This window comes from Bos grunniens, chromosome 16 (assembly GCF_055505025.1).
Source record: "Bos grunniens cultivar Pamir isolate PY7600 chromosome 16, Bosgru_T2T1.0, whole genome shotgun sequence".
NCBI lineage: Eukaryota > Metazoa > Chordata > Mammalia > Artiodactyla > Bovidae > Bos > Bos grunniens.
The window spans coordinates 40,011,816-40,018,349 of record NC_141180.1 but is presented as its reverse complement, the minus strand read 5'-3'; positions in this window follow the sequence as shown (position 1 = coordinate 40,018,349).

Sequence of the window (6,534 nt, the reverse complement as noted above, 5' to 3'; positions counted from 1 at the left end):
TTTCTAATGTTAGGAACTTGTGTCCTACCTCTTTTTTTCTTAGTGTGGCTGGGGGCTTATTTATTTTATTTATCTTTTCAAAGAACTAGTTTTTGTTTTCTCTGTTGATTGCCTACTTTCAATTTCATTTATTTTGCTCTAGTTTTTATTATTTCTTTTCTTCTTCTTACCTCGGATTTAATTCCCTCTTCCTTTCCTAATATCCTAAGGCAGAATCTTAGATTATTGATTTTAGGTCTTCTTTTCTAATATGCATATTCGGTTGTATAAATTCCCCTCTAAACACTGTTTTCACTGCATCACACATATTTGATAAATTGTATTGCTATTTTCATTTATTTCAAAGTACTTTAAAAATCTGTCTTGAGATTGATCCTTTGATCCATGTCAAAGGATTTTGGAGAATTTTTTAGTCATTATAGCTTCAAATTTTGCTTCCTTCCCTCTCTTTTTCCTTCTGGCCTTCCCATCACACATATATTCGTTGCCGTTGTCCCACTGTTCTCAGATATTCTTTATAAACATGTCTTCAATCTCCAAGTATTTGGGGACTTCCCAGCTGTCTTTCTGTCGCTGATTGATAGTTTAATTCCATTGTGGTCTGAGAGCAGTCAGTGTATGATTTCTATTCTTTTAAACTTGTTAAGGTGTGTTTTATGGCCCAGGATGTGGACCATCTTGGTGAATGTTCCATGGGCAAGTGCCTTACAAATGTTTCTAATTATGCTCTATTGTCCCTTGTATCATTGCTGTCATTCATTTCACTTACATATAAGCATATGTCGGATAAGGCAATGGCACCGCACTCCAGTACTCTTGCCTGGAAAATCCATGGACAGAGGAGCCTGGTAGGCTGCAGTCCATGGGGTCGCTAAGAGTTGGACACGACTGAGCAACTTCACTTTCACTTTTCTCTTTCATGCATTGGAGAAGGAAATGGCAACCCACTCCAGTATTCTTGCCTGGAGAATCCCAGGGACAGGGGAGCCTGGTGGGCTGCCGTCTATGGGGTCGCACAGAGTCGGACACGACTGAAGCGACTTAGCATAGCATAGCATATAAGCATATGTAATTAAATATATTATCGCTTTTTAAATTTTGAACAAATTGTTATCAGTTAGATCAACTATGATTAAGAAAAATAGGCATTTTACCCTCACTTATTCATTCTGCAAGTCTCTTCCTTTCTATATGTAGATCTGAGTTTCTTACAGGTATAATTTTTCTTCTCTCAAAATTAAAAAACAAAAACAAACAAAAAACTTCTTTTAACATTTCTTATAAGGCAGGTCTACTGGCAACAAATCCCATCTTTTTTTTTTTTTTTGTCTGAGAAAGTCTTTACTTCTCCTTCACCTTTGAAAGGTAATTTCAGAGTATGGAATTCTAGGTAGATGGAGTTTTTTTTTTCTCTTAATTCTTTAAATATTTTAATGCATTCTCCCTTTGTTTACATGATTTCTTAAGAGAAATCAGATGTACTTCCTATCTTTGCTCCTCTATAGGTAAGGAATTTTCGCCCTATACCTTCTTCAAAGATTTTTCCTTTGAATTTGATTTTCTGAAGTTTGACTATGATCTGTCTAGGTGTATGTTTGGGGCATTTATCTTTCTTGGTGGTCTCTAATCTTTCTGAATCTGTAGTTTGGTGTCTGACATTATTTGGGGAAAATTTTTGTTTCTTTCTTTTTTTTTTTTTTTAATTTTATTTTTAAAAAAAAAATCACATGCTCCCCATCCTGAACCCTCCAAATATTGTGTTTCTTCCTTTCTTTCTTATCCTTCTGGTATTCCTGTTACATATATGTTATATCTTTTATAGTTGTCCCACAATTTTTAGATATTCTTCTTTTTTGATATCCTGAGAAAAATATAATTCAAAAAATACATGTACCCCAATGTTCATTGCAGCACTATTTATAATAGCCAGGACATGGAAGCAACTTAAATACCCATCAACAGAAGAATAGATTACGAAGGTGTGGTACAGGTATACAAAGGAATATTACTGAGCCATAAAAAAAGAATTAAATAATACCATTTGCCGCAACATGGATTGACCTAGAGATTGTCATACTGAGTTAAGAAAGTCAGACAGAGAGGGACAAATATCATGATATCACTTATTTGTGGAATCTTTTTTTTAAATGCTACAAATAAATTTATCTACAAAATAAAAATAAAGTCACAGGTGTAGAAAACAACCTTATGGTTACCAGGACAGGGAAAGAGAAAGAGATAAATTGGGAGACTGGGATTGACATATATACATTCTACATATGAAACAGATAATTAACAAGATCCTACTATACAGCATAGGAACTCTACCCAATATTCCATAAAATATTTCCTATATGGGAAAAGAATCTGCAGAAGAGTGGCTAGATTTATATGAATAACTGATTCACTTTGCTGTACAGCAGAAATGCAGTTGGTAAAGAATCTACCTGCCAATGCAGGAGACAAAAGAGATGTGGATTTGATCCCTGGGTCAGGAAGATCCCTTGGAGAAGAAAATGGCAACCCACTCCAGTATTCTTGCGTGGAAGATTCCATGGACAGAGGAGCCTGGTGGACTCCAGTCCATGGGGTCATAAAGAGTCAAACATGACTGAGAGACTCTCACTCACACTAGACTAGAAGAGCAGTGTCTTTGCCCAGCCTTTAAACAAATTGTTGGGTAGAACGATGAGGGGTGGCCTGGATGAAAGGGATGATCTCTAAAACCCATCCCAGACACATCCAGGAGAGCTCACAGATAAGCTACAAAATAACCACAGAGGCTTTTCCAACCCCTGTACATGCCCCGTAGGCACAAAATAACCAAGGAGCTTCTTAAGTAACCTTACGCATCTAGGGGCCCAGTTGTGTCCAAACTCTTTATGACCCCATGGACTGTATAGTCCATGGAATTCTCTGGAGTGGGTAGCCTTTCTCTTCTCCAGGGAATCTTTCCAACCCAGGGATTGAATCCAGGACTCCTGCACTGCAGGCAGATTCTTTACCACCTGAGCCATAAGGGAAACCCAAGAATACTGGAGTGGGTAGCCTATCCCTTCTCCAGCAGGTCTTTTTGACCCAGGAATTGAACTGAGGTCTCCTGCATTGCAGGCATATTCTTTACCAACTGAGGTATCGGGGAAGCCTTCATAAAGATTCTACCTCTGATTATAACAGACTGAATTATGGGAAGACATATACAACACTGCCTGCTGTTATATAATTTGCAGTTGTCGATTGGCCTTGAGCGTATGTCCATTTGCATTCCCTTTCATTGACTGGTAGTGGGTACAAATCCGATTACGCACAGGGCATAACCAAGAGGAAGAAACTTATAAAAAGGGGGAAGCCAACAGGGAGGAGTAGGACTTGTTTGGGGTCAGCCTGCTCCCATGTCACAGGACTGTCTGTCTAATAAAAGATCTGTCTGCTTGAGCTGAACTGAGCTGTACCTTGTCTGTTATTTTAAACCTTTCAACCCACTGCTCTAGATTTTTGTTGCAATGAGACAAGAACCAAGGAAGAGAAATAAACTGGCATGACAGAATCAATAATTTTGACTTTTTACTTATCAAATGTTCTGTTGTTATGTGTTTAGCTCTCTGGATCCTTTGTATGCCCACAATATCCTGTAAGTGCTCCTGGATGTAATTTTTCGGTAGATCCTTAAAGGCACAAAATGTCTTCAGAAGATTTTATTGTTCTTGAAGTTAATAAATACTTGCAAAAAAAGTCTGGTGGTATGATTTCCTTCTCCTTATCAGACCGTGATTAATACAAGAGCATAGAGTTCACCATAAAAATAGACTAAGAATAGACTAAAGACAGGTCCAAATTACTGCCCTCTAGGGAACCAAATGATAGTTACGTGGTGGGAATTAGGACCAGGGAGAAATGAGGACCTTTCCTCGGGAACCCTATGGGGAAGAGTCTCAAGAGACAGTCCAGAACTGTCATCACTAGCACCAGAAATTCAAGCCAATGGCTGCAGAGCATCCTGTATTTCTTAGGCAGAGAAGTTTTCCATCCCCTTCCCTCTTTCCATCCCCTTCTGGATATACCTTTTGTGGTAGACAGACTCTATAGGGGCCCCCAAGCTCTCCACCCACTGGTGTTCACATGCTTGTGTGATCCCCTTGTACAGGCAAGACCTATGATTTGCTTCTAACTAACAGAATAAGAGGGTTTCTCTGGTAGCTCAGCTGGTGAAGAACCTGCCTGTAATACAGGAGACTCTGTTCAATTCCTGGGTTAGGAAGTTCCCCTGGAGAATGGATAGGCTACCCGCTTGAGTATTCTTGGGCTTCCCTGCTGGCTCAGACAGCAAAGAATCTGCCTACAAGGTGGGAGACCTGGGTTCAATCCCTAGGTTGAGAAGATCCCCTGGAGGAGGGCATGGCAACCCACTCCAGTATTCTTGCCTGGAGAATTCCCATGGACAGAGGAGCCTGGCGGGCTACAGTCCATGGGATGAAAGAGCAAGACATGATTGAGCAACAGAATAAGGTGGGGGGTGGGGGTTCCCAAGCACTGCAGATCTACCTGCCAGTGCAAGGAGACTTAGGAGACGCAGGTTTCGATCCCTGGGTCAGGAAGATCATCTGGAGTAGGAAATGTCAACCTGCTCCAATATTCTTGCCTGAAAGATTCCATGGACAGAGGAGCCTGGCGGGCTACAGTCCACGGGGCCACAAAGAGTCAGACATGACTGACTGAGCACATGCACACAACGGAATAAGGCAAAGGTCACAGCATATATGTGATAGCTTTTGTGATTACATTACTTTAGAATTTAATGGCTATCTTGCTTAAGTCTTTCTCCTTTGCTCACTTTAAGGAAGAAAGCAGACCTTTATGGACCACCTGGTGGTCCAGTGGTTAAGAATCTGCAGTGCAAGGGACACGAGTACCTTCCCTGCTCTGGGAAGATCCCACATGCTTGGAGCAACTAAGCCCGTGTGCCACAAATACTGAGCCTGTGCTCTAGAGCCCGAGAGCAGCAACTGCTGAGCCCACGCACCTAGAGCCTATGCTGTGCAACAGGAGAAGCCACCACAGTGAGAAGCCTGCGCACAACAGTGAAGAGTAGCCCCTGCTTGCCACAACTAGAAAAAGCCTGCATGCAGCAACGAAGACCCATCAGAGCCAAAAAATATAATATAGAAATCAATTTTTAAAAAAAAAAGAGGTAGAAAGCAGCCATTTGGGGAAAATTCACGTGCAAAAGAAACTGTGAGTGGCTTCTAGAAGCCAATAGTGGCCTCTAGCCAACAGCTAGCAGGAAACCGAAGCTCTCTGTCTTCAACTTCAAGGAACTGAATTCTGCTAACAAGCGGACTAAACTTGAGCCTCAGATGAAATGACAGCCCCAACACCTCAGTTGCAGCTAAGTGTCCATTCTCAGTGTCCTGACCCACAGAAACTGGAAGATAATAAATCTGTGTTGTTTAAGTTCATGACAGTGCTGTTACACAGCAGTAGGTAATTAACACACCTTTCCATCAAAGCTACTTACATATAGCACATAGATCATGATACCTGTCCATGCTCCCAGGAGCCCAGTCCAAAACTGCCTGTGTAGATATCTGCACCTTTTGCAAGGATCCAAGGCACCAATAAGACTCCTACCTCCATCAGTCATAGCTGAGGTCCTTGACACCAAGAGATGCTATAGCTGCAGAGAAGAGGATTCTTCAACTTTAGCACTTGGATGGGACCAGACAGCAGGGAGGCCCAGTGCTATTACAAATATGGCTAGGAAACACGAACCCAAACTAATGTGGACTGCCCCCAACATGCAATACAAATATTCTCTTCCTATTCTCTTCCTCTTTTCCCTGCAAGCAGAGAAAGTGGTATGGGCCAAGTGAAGGCAAGATTCTTTGTAAAAGTGAGACCAAGATATAAGTTCAGTAGAGAAAGAAGGCTGACATCTTACTGCTTTAGGAAATGCAGTTTCCATATCTCAGATGGCATACAGAGATTCCCAAGATAGCCCTGGCTCTAAGACCCTGCCTTTTGATAGCTAGTGACCTAATTTTGGAATTCAGATCAAAGACTTAAGCCCAGGAGAAGCCCCCCGCCCCCAGAGCCCACCCTTTTCCTCACTGCCTTCCTCTTGCCTCTTCTCACCTCTCCCTTTCTCATAAGCTCCTCTAAAATGTCCCTTTGCTGCTGCTGCTGCTAAGTCACTTCATTCGTGTCCAACTCTGTGCGACCCCATAGATGGCAGCCCACCAGGCTCCTCCGTCCCTGGGATTAGTCCAGATCAAATGTGGTTACGCTGAGGGCAGAGTTTTGTTGCAACAGCATCTCTCAGGCCAACTGGAATCAATCTGTAAACAAAATGTTTGAATTTGGCTGATGAACCTTTGGCCCCAGGAACAATTAGTTGCCCCCTCCTCCAAAGGAGATGTTAGCCCCAAGCAATACTTCAGCTTTATGGGTATATACCCATCACGGACAGTTGTCAACATTCATTCAGCAGAGGTCTTGTGTGTCAGAGTGTTGAGAAACTTTAAAGGCATTTTTTTT